At 38.7% G+C, this 16,151-nt stretch overlaps 1 long non-coding RNA gene and 1 pseudogene across 1 annotated transcript; both read left to right on the top strand.

The window, feature by feature from the left end:
• The first annotated feature begins 397 nt into the window (after nt 1–397).
• LOC131256474 (EG45-like domain containing protein) lies at nt 398–14,258 on the top strand (annotated as a pseudogene).
• Nucleotides 12,925–13,701, top strand: LOC131256854 (uncharacterized). Its single transcript, XR_009176987.1, has 2 exons — nt 12,925–13,074; nt 13,307–13,701. It is a non-coding gene; the product is annotated as an uncharacterized LOC131256854 (long non-coding RNA).
• Nucleotides 14,259–16,151: the final 1,893 nt, after the last annotated feature.

Below are 16,151 nucleotides of genomic sequence, written 5' to 3' on the forward strand. Positions count from 1 at the left end.
GGTTACATTTACAATCCAGACCGTCCAAACAGTTTATCAAATTGTAGATTGAGCAGAAACAAAAAATTAAGCTGACTTTACTATCTAATTTTGAGATTAGAATTTGGGCAACTCAATATTTCGATTTCACCATTCATTTGATAACTATCTATTGGTTGGTTAGGATTGCTTGGTCAGTATGATTTTTGAGGTACTCTCCATCCACAAATTACCCTTCGATTTGGATGGCCTGGATGGACATAAGCCATACGTTTGCGCCGCAGTGGAGGATGAGTCACCACCATTTTCAAGATAATTATCATCCCGAGAGTTGGCATAGAAGGAACGGTCACCTTTTCCTATAAAATGGACCCATACCTCTCGTTTTTTTTAGGCCGCAGAGAGGGAGAGAGAGGAAATGGAGAAGGGATTTATGGTGGAGATGGTTACCATGTTATGTCTCATTTGGGTGGTGACAGCAGTGCCAGGAACTGCCACTTACTATAATCCACCTTATGTTCGTGAGTACCTATATAATTATGTGTCCTATATTTTCATTATTTATTTATTTATTTACGTGTGTATTTATTTATCCACGTGTGCATTTAAAGAAACGTGTACAACATCCTCACCTATCATCAGATTGGAAATACATAAATGATTCTTTTTGCTTGGGTGGAGACGAGGACGAACCGATTTGACTCAAATTCAGGTATATATAATAAAAAATTCTAAATTTTAAATATCTCTAACCCTACATGCTAGACCCGACCTACCCCACCCGATCCCAAACTCTTTCTTCCTCACTCATCCTCCTCTTCCAAGTTTGGCAACCACCCACTACCATCACCAACCTCTCTCTCTCTCTCTCTCTCTCTCTCTCTCTCTCTCTCTCTCTCTCCCACCCTACTCTTCCAAGCTTGATAGTTGCACGACAGCTACCCACCACCATCATTGGATTCACCACCGTCCTCCTCTCTTTCCCCTCTACTCCCTCCCTCCCTCATCTCTCGATTTGAATCGGTGCTAACTCAAACTGACTCAGTATTTTTTACTGGGTCAGACTCGGTTCGGATTTGTTTAGGCCAGACCTGGATTTGGATCGTGTAATGCCTTGAAAATTGGGTGTCGTGCATACGCTCGGCTCCCAAGTTCCCGGGTGTCACTAATTTGTGTTTAATCAGGCTTAAAATGCGCAGCATAGAATTCCTTGGAACATGAAGTATAATCACAACTAGTTTACTGAAATGAAAGAGGTCAACATATATAAGTCCAAAATAATATAAAAGGGTCGCGCAAGGCGTTACCCGACAGAATTACAAAAATATGTCCAAAAAGAATGATAAGCTAAGTTCACCACTCAGCGATCCACAATAGGCTGTTAATCTATGGCGAACCACACCATCAGCTGGAAGTAGGACAGCTCGTCCTCCTCGTCAATGCCAGCACCGCTTGGCTCCTCGAACTCATCGCTACCTGCAGCTACTAAAGAGTCTGGTTGGTGTTTTAAAACACCGTCCCAGAGTGGGAGTGAATAATTAACTCAGTGGGTGCTATTAGTCTTAAGTCGTAACAAACATCAATTATATTATGAATTTAATGAAAGACAATCATTCAGAAATACTTAACTAATCTTGTTAATGCATATGCATGATAGATGATATGATGCATGCCCTCGCCACAACACTCCCTCGAGCAACTCCATTTAACGGTCGCGTATAACCAACATTCCCTAAGAGCGACCTCGACTACTGAGTCACCACCCTAACTAGTGCGATGCAATGATCGTGTTAGCCAAGTTTTTAGTTAAGTTCATTCATCCAGCAAGTTGAGAAAACTGGTACACCCCACGTATCAATGCCCTAAACCGGTTGCGAGGCCAATGCCCCTAACGTGTGAGGCCGAGACCCCGCGATCCTTGATCCCGTCGGGTTTCCCCCATCCCCGACTTTAAGCACATGGGGAGTGTTGAAATGTGGGATCGCTCGCGGTCACTATGGGGAGGCGCATCACCCCAGCGTAGGCCGACAGCTCGGACACAGTTTCCCATTCCATCATGCTCAGCTCTCGAGTCAGTGGATCGATTTCAAATGATTGGCAATGGGCTCCAATGGTTGAAGGGTGTTTCAGGTTCCATATAGGTGTGGACAAACATGGTTAACAAATAAGGTTGGTCAATAAGTAGGCTAGACCGCACAAGTTTAGGCGAGTATGGGACAGATGACATCGGGTACGAGCGACTCATGTAGCCTAACTACTGTCGCCTACACGCACCCTTCCAAATCCATGGGTTTAACCTCATGACAGTCCTACCAACGGGACCACCTTCACTCTCCTCATATTCCTGACCAACCCAAGGATTTGATGGTAATCTATAGCATGCCAACTAGCAAGGTTATCATCTAGCATAAAACAATATCATGTTTCATATTTTCTCAACATACAATTTAGATTTTCCTATCAAGTAAAGCTACCAATATCATGAATCAAGAGTGCATGTGTTTTGTGTGGGTTAGTGAGGAAGCTAAGCACTTCTTATACCTAATAGAACCAAATACACAAGAATTAATGGATCATACATGCTATGAGGCAACATTATATGAGAACCAAACAAGACAAGTACATGCAATCATCCATTCAAATCAAATCATACGAAAGGCAACAATATTCTATAACCATTCCATGTGAATCGATAGGATCAAGGGTAGGGTCTTTCCTAGGTTCGTTTAGATTCTCCAAATGCATCATCCAAGCAAGCAAAATCATTAAACTCATACTAAAATTGATGCTAAGCCACCTAAGAACAATAGTCCACACCTATGGATCGTTGAAGACGTTAGGAAGTGATCTAGGGTTGCCAAATTCACGGGTTGATTCGTAGAGATCTTGAGCCAAATGAACTTGCATGTTAGGATTACATGCATTTCCTACCTCAAACTCAAAGATTAACAAAAAGGATGGGTGCTTACCTCCCCATTCGGATGGAAGTGGCTTATAGTTGTGGATATGGGAAGGGGAATATATTTCTCTAAGGCTCTAAGCTTCCTTGGGCCGCACCTCCTACCACACACTCCTTTCCTTTCTTCTTCCTCTCTCTTTCTCCTCCTTTCTCCTCTTCCTCTTCTCCCTTTTTCTCTTTTCTCTCTTTCCTTTCTCTAGGGCAAATTCGTATAGGGAGAGGGGTGCCCCAAAGAAGCCCCTTTTATAATGTCAGATTTGGTGTAAATGGCCCTAAGTGTTGGGTTTTTACTATACTAACCATATGAGAGGGTTTTTCTAACTTCTAGGGCCCACTATGGGGTGTAGGAGTCGACACCCACCATTGGATAGTTAACCCTAGTGATGATCTACGCACAGACACAATCGGCCCACCATTTGGACGCGCCGATCAACATATATGATTAAAAGTCTGTTCAACGGTCATCGATGGTCGATCGGGGCCGCGGCTATACGGATATGAGCAGGGAAATATCCTTATTCTATATGTGAAGTTTGGTCGTAAACTGACGGTCTGAAATCCTCAACTTTGCATAAGAGTGGATGACCCAATTTACTTAAGTTCCAGCTCCTTTTTTTTTTGGGTATTTGCATTTTTCATGCATTCGTCTTTTGGCTCAAGTTGAGCAGTTCTGGATAGTACCCAGGTCCGACTTTCGCGATGGACATCAAGCCCCGTGAGACGGATATTATTCTATAGTTTTGGAACTAGTGGCCCACTAACGGGCGGTCTAGAGCTTGTTCGGAGAATCGGAGCATTTCTGAAATGAATTTGGTAGTGAGATTTCTCGTGGGCAATGATTAGGGTTTGGATTAACTATGTTCATAGTGTGACCCATTTATAACTAGTGAAAGTGGAGATTTGATCATGATTACTCTGAACCGTCGGTTTTAGGCTAAATGAGTAACGGGATTGATTTGGTCTATTAGTCAAAATCCAGCCGGATTCGTTGGCTTCCTACAGTTGATTAATTGGACTTGTGCAGTTCTTTATTGGTACCAGCCGTGTACAACTAACATTAAGTGCTAATAGTCAGTAAGTGATATTATAAGCTAATTACAGAAGAAAATTTCAAGAATTTTTGGAAATCCAAAATAGTGAAAAATCCAGGATGTTACAGATCGGTTCCGTTATGCTGGACTCAATACTGAGTCGAGTCGAGTTCAGGTCAGGCCTATTTCAAAAACGGATCAAGTCGGGTTAGCCCTAACTCGGTCCAACTCGACTCGATGCCTAGCTCTAGTTCAGCCTTAATGGAAAAGTTTTCAATCAACAGTTCAGCCTGACCACTTAGGGCATGGATTGGGCACTGGCAGATGAAAGAATTAAGTGGACCACACTACAAGAAGTAGTTGGGATTGGACTCCTATGGTTGAAAACTTTTTTATGCCCACCGTGATGTTTATTTGCCATCTAACATGTTCATAAGGTCACAAAGACCAGTCTGAAGGGAAAATATAAATTTCAGCTTCATCCAAAACTTCCTTGGTCCCCAAGAAATTTTCAACGGTAGGATTTGTAAGTGCTATAGTTTCTATCCCTCTTTGTTGTCAAATTTGTAGTGCCAAAATCACTATTATACTCTGTTATATATAACTTGCATAAGTGAAGCTTTCTTAAGGATCAACATTCATTAACAAGCTAAGTTCACAACAAGCAAAGCTCTCAAGTACAAGACTCAAGATCTTGAATGAAAGAACTGCTCACAAGACTCAAGCTGAAACTCAAGCTGAACTCAAGACTCAAGCTGAAAGTCAAGCTGAACTCAAGACTCAAGCTGGAACTCAAGCCACTTTCAAGATTGAGCTACTTCAAGGTTTAATCTTCATCAAGACTTCAAGGCTCATTCTTCATGGTCTCTTGTTTCAATGTCCATACTTCATGATTGAGGTTTGTTTGACCATAGGATGACCTTAGAAGTAGGTCATTTCGGATACATAAGTCGAATGTTATTTTTCATGTGATTGGTCTGTTCTTCGACCAGTCTTAGGTCTGCTTCGACTAGTCCTAGACTTGCTTCGACCAGTCTAAGAAAATCCTGGATCGATCGTAAGTTTGTTACAAATTAGGATAAAATCAAGTTAGCCTTCGACTAGTCACGGAATCTGCTCGACTCGTAGGAAGCAGTGTTTCGCATCTTCGACCGATCGTAGAATCTACGACTCAAGTCCGGCCGAACCTTTGCAGGACCTACGACCAGTCGAAGGAAACCTACGACCAGTCGTAGGTGACCTACGACCAGTCGTAGAACGGTCAAAGCAAATCCCGCCAGATTTTTCAAATATCTGTTAGAGCTTCGACTAGTCGTAGAGCACTCTAGACCAGTCGAAGACCTGATCTTCTCACCTATAAATAGTGCACGAATCTCAGAAGAAATCATCGATTTAATTATAGTATTCAAGCCAATCTTCGTCGAACTTCTGAGAGATAATTCTGTGCTCCATCTAAGCTAAGTGTGCTTATTTAATATTCTCTTTCCTTAGCTTTATTTTAATTGATTTTGTTTCTTATATTCCAATCTGATTTGATAAAGAGGAATTATTATTCCCTTTCTTTGGAATCAAAATCAATTAAGGCAAGCCCTGTTTGGTTTAATTTAAAATCAATTAGAACTAGAACCATTGTAATCGAGTACTGGACATTGAACTTGGACATTCAATCATCTACTTTGATTTGGTTCTACCGGGCTGCTACAACGAAGGAGATATTCAGGTATTTTACATATTGTAAATTCCTTTCTATTATTTTGGTTTCTTTCAAGATTTGCCAGAAAAATCTTGTTATTTTGGTTATCTGAGGAAAGCCAAGAAAACTCGAAAGTGGGTTTTTAATTATGTAAGCCCACATACAAAGACACAATTGTAAGGGTTTTGGGTGAACCTGGGAAAACCTATTTTTAGTGAACGCTAATATCCCCCGTGTGAGGATATTAGGAGTGGAGTAGCTTTTTGTGTGGCTGTTGTATAACAGTTGGTGAACACACAGACGAACCACTATAATCCCTTGAGTTGTGGTTGATTGTTTTATTTTTCTAATTTTTTATTCTTTTTGTGGGATGTATGTATGGTGGTGAATGTTGTAATTATTTCAAGCTTTGTGAGAATGTTGTAATAGCTTAGAATTTACTTTCTGCTATTCCTTTATAAGCTTGTTTTTCAATTTCATTTGAAAGTTGTTCCAGCAAGGTTGCCCTGCCATTTTTATGGTGTATGGCTGTCCCTAGAACAATACATCTTTAATTACAAGTTATTTCATTTCAGTTTATATTTAATTCTGTATTCCTCTTCGATTTGAGACTTGATACAAAGACCTTTCTAGAAATAAGGTTGTCCTACCACAAACTCTGTTTTTGGTGTAAGGTTGTCCTTAGAATAACGTTTGTATCAACCTCTCAAGATCTGAATTTTGAGGTTGTTTTACTTTCCTGCATTGTTATTTAATTTGGCTATCATTTTCTTTATTATTCCGCTGTTATAAGTTTTTATTTGGCATTGTCCTATTCACCCCCCCTCTAGGACATATAGCTTGGCCTTTTCAGGATTTTAATCCCCACTACTTATTGTGGTGTGGTCAACTTGATCCTTCAATATTCCTCCTTTTTGGGTTCAAGTCCTAAAATGATTTTTAAAATGGATGGATGGCATGGATTAAACATATACATCAAAGTGGGCTCCACAGAACCCCTGACAGGACGGACCGTCCATCTCTAGCTAGGTCCATCCGATCAAATATCTAGCCCACTATGGTTTAATACTTGTTAGATATGTCCATCTGATGTATGCTGACCTCCATAAATTTGTGATGGACAGCCTCATCATGCTATGGCAACCAAAACTACGGTGTGATGATCGCTGGGGCCAGTGATACTATCTGGGGTAATCGGGCCGCATGTGGGAGGCGCTATTCAGTGAAATGCACTGCTCAGGCAAACTCAATGCCTTGACCTTGTAAAGGAACCAGCGTCGTCATGAGAATCGTTGATTATTGCCCATCACCAGGCGGCAATGGTACCATCCACTACAAGAAAATAGGCCTTTAGCCACAATTTTTTAGACTCAGTTAAAAATATGGAGGCTAAATGTGTCTTTTAGCCTCGGTTGCTAAGGAATTGAGGCTAAAAGTTCATCTTTCGCCTTAGTTGTATAGGAACCCAGGCGAAAAGTCTACCTTTTAGCCTCAGTTGCATAGGGACCGAGGCGAAAAGTCTACCTTTTAGCCTCAGTTGCATAGGAACCGAGGCGAAAAGTTTACCTTTAGGCCTCAGTTGCATAGGAACCGAGGTGAAAAGTCTACCTTTTAGCCTCAGTTGCATATGAACAGAGGCGAAAAGTCTATTTTTAACCTCAGTTGCATAGGAACCAAGGCAAAAAGTTTACCTTTTAGCCTCAGTTGCATAGGAACCGAGGTGAAAAGTATATTATTTTAGCCTCAATTGCATAGGAACCGAGGTGAAAAGTCTACCTTTTAGGCTCAGTTGTATAGGAGCCGAGGCGAAAAGTCTACCTTTTAGCCTCAGTTACATAGGAACCGAGGCGAAAAGTCTATTTTTTAGCCTCAGTTGCATAGGAACCGAGGTAAAAAGTATATTTTTTAGCCTCAGTTGCTTAGGAACCGAGGCGAAAAGTCTACCTTTTAGCCTCAGTTGCATAGGAACCGAGGCGAAAAATCTACCTTTTAGCCTCGGTTGCATAGGAATCGAGGTGAAAAATCTACCTTTTAGCCTCAGTTGCATAGGAATCGAGGCGAAAAGTCTACCTTTTAGCCTCAGTTGCATAGGGATCAAGGTAAAAAGTCTACCTTTTAGCCTCAGTTGCATAGGAACTGAGGCGAAAAGTCTATTTTTTAGCCTTAGTTGCATAGGAACCGAGGTGAAAAGTCTACCTTTTAGCCTCAGTTACATAGGAACCGAGGCAAAATATCTACCTTTGATACGCAGGTACTTAGAAATTGTATAAATGGCATGCCTGTAATTTGAATTAATTGGTGTATGGTGATATTTGATGATTTGACTAGATCGGTGGACATTTATTGGATGGTTAAAATGAAAAATATCCAATGGTCCTACTTCAACAATCAAGTGTCCATGAATACAAATGCACCACACATGCTAACATGATACGTGTGAGAGATCTCATATGTTTATAAAATGGCTTGCACTTTTCACGTGTAGCTTCATGAAATCACGAATGCTCACCGACCGTGAAATCCAAGCCAGTGGATTTCTCAATTTGAGTCATGCCAAAAGTCTACTTTTTAGCGTCAATTGCATAGGAACAAGGTAAAAAGTCCACTTTTTAGTCTCAATTGCCTAGGAACCGAGGCCAAAAGTCTACTTTTTAGCCTCAGTTGCATATGAACTAAGGCTAAAAGTCTTCATTTAATAATATTGAAAAAAATTGAGAATCTTGAAAGAATTAATAAATTTTAAAATTTTTGACAATTATGAAAAAATTGAGAATTTTGAAAAAAAATTGAGACAATTGTGAAAAAATTAAGAATTTTGAAAAAAAAAATAAAATTGAGAGTTTTGAAGAGATTTGAATTTTGAAATTTATAAGAACTAAGAATTTTAAAAAAAATTTGAGAACTTTTAAAAAATTAAGATTTTTTTTTTTGAAAAATTAAGAATTAAAAAAATGATAATTATGAAAAAGTATGATTTTTTAAAAATTGAGAATTTTTAAAATTTTTGAAAAAAAAAAGAATTTTGAATTTGAGAATCTTGAAAAAAATTGGAAAATTTTAAAAAATAGGAAAATTTTAAAAAATTGAGAAATTTCAAATAATTGAAAATTCTGAAAAAAATTAAGAATTTCTAAAACTATTAAGAATTGATTTTTTTTTTTTTTTTTTGATAATTTTGAAAAAACTGAGAATTTTAAATTTTTTTGATAAATTTCAACAAATTTATAATCTTGAAAAAATTTAGAATTAAAAAAGAAAATTAAGAATCTTGATTTTTTTTCCTTTTTGAGAAAACTGTTTTCTGTGGTGGGGTCCACTAGAGGTTTGGATCTGACTCATTCTTTGGATCATGCTCTAAAATGATCTCTTCAAATGGATGGACGGTGTGGATATAATACGTGCATCACGGTGGGGCCCGCAAAAGTTGGTGACGTCGCTACTCGACCTGTCAGTAGCTAATCCGCGGCTACCCCATCCTATATATCTGAAATCCCCAATTTCATTTCTCAGCTTCGATCGAATTCTACAACTCTCTCTCTCTCACTTCGTGAAACTCCATCTCTGCTAGCTTTTCTCACTTGACCTCAATTCATCCCCACCAAATCGTCTCTCTTCCTAATATCTTTACCTTCCGTTCGGAACATCTCTCTCGATCGAGGTAAGTATCGTTAAAATCGGTGATCCGACGCTCCGAATCGAGGATATGGAGAAATCGGAGGCCGAGTTGCGGATCTGTGTCGAGAAGCTACGGCAGAACGTTGAGGAGCGGGATGAGATGATCCGGTTCATGTCGAGAAGTTGCGGCAGAACGCTGAGGAGCGGGATGAGATGATCCGGTTCATGTTAAGGAAGGCGGATGATGAGGAGGATGTGAAGGAAACAGAGATCCGTGGGCACAGATCGAAGAGCAGGGCCACGTTTGGTAGGAATGTGGAAGAAGGCGGCGATTTAGGGGAGTATTGCATGGATTTTTCGAGGATTGGGAGAATTAGGGTTTCGCAAGGGTTAGATCCGATCCTTGAGGCTTGTTTCATGGAGAGGATTATGGAATGGAATGCTGCTGAAGTGGACGGGATGACAGTTCTTTACAAGCAAAGGAATGACTTTGGGAGGGATTTCTTGCCATCAGCTTCTATTGCTTGGATGGAACGGTCGAGTGAATGGCAGTAGGTTTGTGCTTCTTCTTCTTTCTCTTTCTCAGTTTCAGGAGCGTGTATAACACACACACACACACACACACACACACACACACACACACAGATTCAAACTGAAATTAGAGAAGGGAAATCCTGTTGTAGAAACAATAGAGAAGAAGAAAACAGATTGTGTGGTCAGTTGAAGTAGCTCAAGATTCCAAAAGAGGAAGGAGAAATTGGAGCAACAGGAAGGAGTGGAGTTAAATTTTCTCAGCAAACTTGGTCATGTCCAAAAGATTGAGATTCTGAATGGCATTGCTGACATGAAGAATGAGCTCAGGTCCTTCATGGTATGGGTTCTATGTTCTGAATTTCCTGTTTTTATATATGATTCTGTCTGTAATTCTGAATTCTTATTTTAAAGGGGCTACTATAGGGGAGGGCCACAAATTTCATTTTCTTTCATCTGAAATTTCTTTTTTATCAGTTTGTGGTTTAGAGTGCATTTGGTTGCATCAAATATCATGAAATTTCATGATTAGGTGCAATCAAATGCACAGCTAGTGAGAAAAGGGAAGTGCCATTTTTAGGTCTTCCATTTAATTAGTATTGACAGTTTGCGGAGTTTTAGATCACAAGGATTTGAAATCAGTGTTAATATTCTTTCAGATTACAGGTAATGCACTTACATCTTTTTGAAATTTTTATATCTGGTGTTATTTACCTTGACAAGTGGGAATATGCCACAAGGATACAAATTTACATGCAGGCATATTGATTTTTAGCCTGAAAAGTGACGAAAATGCATCAAGGAAATGCATTTAGCTTCTCTTACATGATTTTTATCTTGAAAAGATGTGACATTTTCATCAAGGATGGGCACTTAGGTTCCCTTACGTAAATTTTTTATCCTGAACAGTGGGTTCAATGCCTGAAGGTTATGACATTATGATAAAATTTAAAAAAATTAAATAAAAATCGAATTTTCTATGGGTTTTCCTTTTTTGGAAGAAATTGTGGTGAATTACTGCAAGAAACTCGATTTTAAGCTCATGATTATAAGCTAAAAATAATAATTTAGTTCCATTTTCTTGTTTTATGGTAGGCATTATTGCAAGCTAAAACCAATTCAAATTTTGTTCAAGACAAGTTGCACTCAGGTATTTCGCTTTTGAAGTTTGGTATCATGGAGAGTTTCCACTATGCATGAACTATTATAATTAATTTTTGTAAATAAATTGTGTAGGATGAGAATGATGTCTGGTATAAAAAATAAACAAAAAGAAATGTCATCCTGCATTAATTAGATCCAATTTTTTCATGTGTATGCGTGCATGTTTGGGTCTTGCAAGACTGTGGAATTCATAGCAGTCCACTGGCTTTTAAATTAATCAAGAATTTTTGCCAAATTTAAGAAAATATTAGATGCATATATTTGGATTGATGAGTATAATCTTTGCTACCATCTCTGTTGCTGCTGCCAAAATTTCTAGATCCTTCTTGAGTTGCTATTTCTTCACATCTTTAGCAGCACTTCTTTTTTTCTTGACTAATCATGTGCACATTGTAAATTTAGAGATTTGGTTCTCAAGAACTCATTGAAGAGGATTTCTTGCTTGGCGCCTGTTACTTACACGCGAGAAGATACTCATTGAAGAGGATTTCCATGTGGACTGATTCTATCAGAACAAAGATTGTTCTCTTTTCTTGAACAATCCTCTGTTTAAGAGTGTAATGTTGGATACAATGTATTGTATTGTCAATTATTTCAGTGCAAATTGGAAAATTCTTTAGCTACATTATCATAGAAACTAAAATTGATTTGATTTAACTCAACCTTTAATGGGTTTTGTTCTATTATACTAAACAGGGTTGTGCTAGGAATCCTACTCATGCATTCATGGGGCTTGTCAGCAAGGGTCTTGAGCTATGGATATATTAGGTATGAAAACTGCACTTTCTAAAAACTGATTCTTTTCTGATATTCTGGCAAAATATTGCAAAAACTGGTGCAGAACTCAAGGTACCTGTCATCCTTGATCCCTACTCTGATTGATTGTCTGTTTGCTGAGTTTGGAGTTCCCAAAGCACCAATTCACATGGGGAACAATGTAGTAAACAGTTCCATTGAAATTCTTGTTCCATGCATATTCTGTTTTTAGGCTGTTTGCATAGAGGGGAGTGTCACCCATATGCTAGCAATAGTCCACTATGTCAGAAGATCCAAAACCTTCAACTGGAGTATGGCAAACATAATTTCCAGTTCAGGACTGAAAATTAGGCAATGTGTTTCCTGAACAGAGGATCCGCCATGTGTGAAGCTCAAGTACATAGCTTACTATGAGCAGTCCTAATTACAGGGTAGCATAGTAAGCATAGCATCCAATGTTTGTATGTGATCGTTCCTCATTAATTAGAGAGAATTTTCTTATGATTAAAAGCAGGAATCGGGTCATGGGTTGGGCTATTGCGTCACCATCATCAACATATGGCTAATTTAATGGCCATGTAGCCACATTTCCAACATGGGATATTTATTGGAAAGTTAAAAAGTGAAAAATCCAATGTTCCTGTTTTAACAAAAAAGATGCCCACTAATTCATATGTTAGGACTGTTCAAACAATATGATGTTTGGAATGTGTCTTAGAAGTGTAGCAGTGTTGCCTATTTTCATCCATCGTTTTTGTATGGGCCCACCATCATTGTATGCAAGCATTTTGTAACATATCTGCTATCACATTGTAGCAGCCAGTTTGAATGGTTGCATGGCAACTGTAACCAACCTGAAAAATCCGGTGAACAAATGGTGTTATGGTGTTGCTCCTATTACGGTGGGATATCCATTCCTTTTTAAAATTAGAATCTAAACTGTCATTAGTTATGATTGCTGCAGCCAAATTTTATTCATTGTTTCCTGTTCTGAACTTGGCAGCACAATAAACTTCATGTGATATTGAAATCAGTTTCTTCTTGCACTAGAAAAAGACTCGAGCAAGGTCTTTTTGGTTTTTCGTGTTATCATCAACATATGGCTGATTGAATTAAAGCATCCTAGATATGATTCATAATTCAGAAAACTTGGAATACAAATACAGTCATGGTTGTATTTTCAAGCTTGTGGAAATGGACAGATGAGAGTGGGAGGAATAGTATAATGCCAACTTAGAAATTGTGATGATTTTTTCTATATGCTGTAGGCACAAGTTGATTTGCTCTCATTCAATTAGTCAAGAAAACCTCATAAGTCAAAGCTTCTCAAGGATTTGATTGTTCAGGTAGTTTTTCTATTTGTATTCTGATTTAATAAGTTCTGAGCATGATCATTACTGCCATTTTTATATATACTTTAGGTATATCGACATGATGATAATAACATGGAAAACATGAGAATTCATGGATTGTTGGCTCCATAAAAGCCTTTTGGGTAAGTAGTTTCAGACCTTTTCTGTGCTGTTTTCTTGCTCATGTTTGAAAAAATGAAATAAATCATCGAGTTTCCTCATTCAGATACATTGTAGAAGCCCTGGAGATGCTATTGATGTCCATGGCAAAAGATGGCACTGAGGCTCTTGGGCTCAATGGGAAATGATGCTCCTTTGGCTGTGATGTCCAACAGAGAGAAACTTACATTTGAGTATTTCAAGCAGATGTTTGCTCAGGTAACAAACCCACCGATTGATCTGATCCGAGAGAAAATAGTCACGTGGAAGGGGACCTTACTGAAATAGTTCATGTGGAAGGCTATGTGGCAGTTTGTTTGTTTTGAAAACTTTCAATAGACCATTAATTGTTTTGTTGGTATTGTGCTGATTGTTGTCTTGATGGATGTTAAATGGGTGAAACATGCACAGGTTCAATGATTGGTTGATTATAATATTGTTAGCTTTTGTTGATAGAAACTAGATTTAGCATCAATTATTGATAAATGAGGTTAAAAATTGAATTTGACCTCACTTGATGCCAACAAAGGCTAAATCTATCTTTAGTCTCAGTTTTGCCTCAATTACCTAAACTGAGACTACAACTCCCGTGGTTAAAGGCTTTAGCCTCGGTTGTTGAGAACCGAGGTTAAAAATAGATTTAGCTTCAATTGGAGGCAACTGAGGATAATATTTAGATTTAGCCTCATTTTGAGAAAACTGAAGCTAAAAAGGTTCTTTTAGCCTCACTTGAAGAACCGAGGCTATAAAAGTCATTTTAGCCTCGATTGCTAAAACTGAAGCTAAAGCCTTTAGCGACGGGGATTTCAACCTCGGTTTGGATAACTGAGGCAAAGCTGAGGCTAAAGGCTTTAGCCTCAGTTTTTAACCTTTTTAGCCACAGTTTTGAACCGAGGCTAATGCCCCCTTTTCTTGTAGTGATCAATCTATCTCGAGACGCCTTCAATACCATTGCCAACCTCAAAGCTGGCAAGATCAAGATCGACTATCAACAGCAAGGCCCATCTGTTATCCATTGATCAGATGGTTTCAGTCATTCAATCTGATTGATATTTTGACCATGGCCCATTAATTGGATTGTACGGATTACTATGCATGTGTACAAAATATATCTTGAAGGTAGTCTACGTATACCGTTGATTAACTGTTGATCTTATGTTTGGAAATGTAGGGTTTGAAATGCTAGAGATGGAGAGAGGAGTATAGAAGCAATAATGGTAGTGCAATCTACCTTTCCCATGTATTTTCTACTTGGGTCTGGTTCATGCTTCATATACGTTCACGAGGATCATGTACCATTTGGCTCTTATGATGTTAAATTCATGGATATGAATATGATACATTAAATAAAGGCACCCTTCTCTCCCTTGTTTACATGATCTTGGTGGGTCGTCATCATCACCCAATGGTGAAAATGGGCTGGGCTTGAACGGGTACGATTGTTCAATCCGGCTTTGGGATGAGGCTAAAGGCCTGTAGCTGGGCTTGGGCATGAGTATTGAGGCCCAATGACTACTAGTGGTGACATTCGTATGGGCCCAACATGACAGCCGGGCCAGGCCCGACCATTCTAAGTCTATTGGAATGGGCACTTAGCTAGCAGGCTGGGCTAGACTTGGACCAAAATGCTTTTCTAGTAGGCTAGGTTGGGCTCAGGCTAGTTATATAACACTTGTGTCGGATCAAGAATAGGCTGTCATTATCATCAGGGGTACCTCTTTACAAATGAATATTTGATAAGTAAAATTACTAAAAAGAGTAAAAAAGATCTTTCAAACAACATTCACTCTTGTCCATTTGTGAATCTAAACCATCCCTCATACTCACTCTTATCCATTTGTGAATCTAAACCATTCCTCGCATTTTATACCCTTACGTGATCGTATCTTACTGTTGAGTTTTAATCCCAACGGTTAGTAGTACATCATCGATCATCTAAAATCTCCATAGTGTAGATGTCCATACCTTACATCACTCTTCAGAAAATCTATTTATGCGGGTCCAACCGTGATTAAAATTTAACTAATGCATTCTAAATCCAATTGAGCTATATACTTTCAATCTTAGCATTTGACTCCGAAGATCTACTGTCCATTGAAATTTCCATCATATCCATGGGATAACCCGCTTGAAAATCAGTCAAAGGCTATCATTTCGATCTATGATGACCCCCAATAAATCTAATGGTTTACATTTCACATAGGAAAATGTCTAAACGTATATTCAGAGCCCCTAAGCCATATAGGAAGAATCCTACACATTTTATCATTTCTAAAACAAAAAAGATCAGATGTGATGATCTTATATACATCTTACATTGTGCACCTCACTCAAGAGAATCATCATCCGACAATCGATCTGAAGGATTGACCATTCATCTACACCCAAACACCTTAAGAAAAGCCCCGTGAAACACCTTATTTACAATTTCGAAGGCAATTTGACCGTTAATTTCAAATCCAACATCTTCTAATTGTCAGATTTAGAATAAGTGATTGACATCAACTTTTGATGATCTCAACCATTCAATGGGTGGGCCACTAAGCACTACAATCCTTAATAAACCTATAGCTCAACCTCTAACCTTACACACATGTGAACTAGTCCAATTGGCACGCAAGCGTAAAAGTTTAAAAAACGATAGTTTTCCCTAGCATGGAAACAACATTCGAATAGACTTATCCTGGTTTTCCTGTTATAGAAGCATGACATAGACGATATATATCGGATAGATCTTTGATTCCTATATGGATTCCAGTAAAGCCCATAACGTCTAGAATTTTATTTTCTCACCACTTCTTTCAATAATGTGTGACCGCTGAGGGCTTTTGAATCAGAAATACTAAAGACACTCAAAAAATCTAAATTGTAGAGTTTGTAGGACCTACTGCCGTCTCATAACAGGGAGTTCT

This window comes from Magnolia sinica, chromosome 9, assembly GCF_029962835.1.
Source record: "Magnolia sinica isolate HGM2019 chromosome 9, MsV1, whole genome shotgun sequence".
Classification (NCBI taxonomy): domain Eukaryota; kingdom Viridiplantae; phylum Streptophyta; class Magnoliopsida; order Magnoliales; family Magnoliaceae; genus Magnolia; species Magnolia sinica.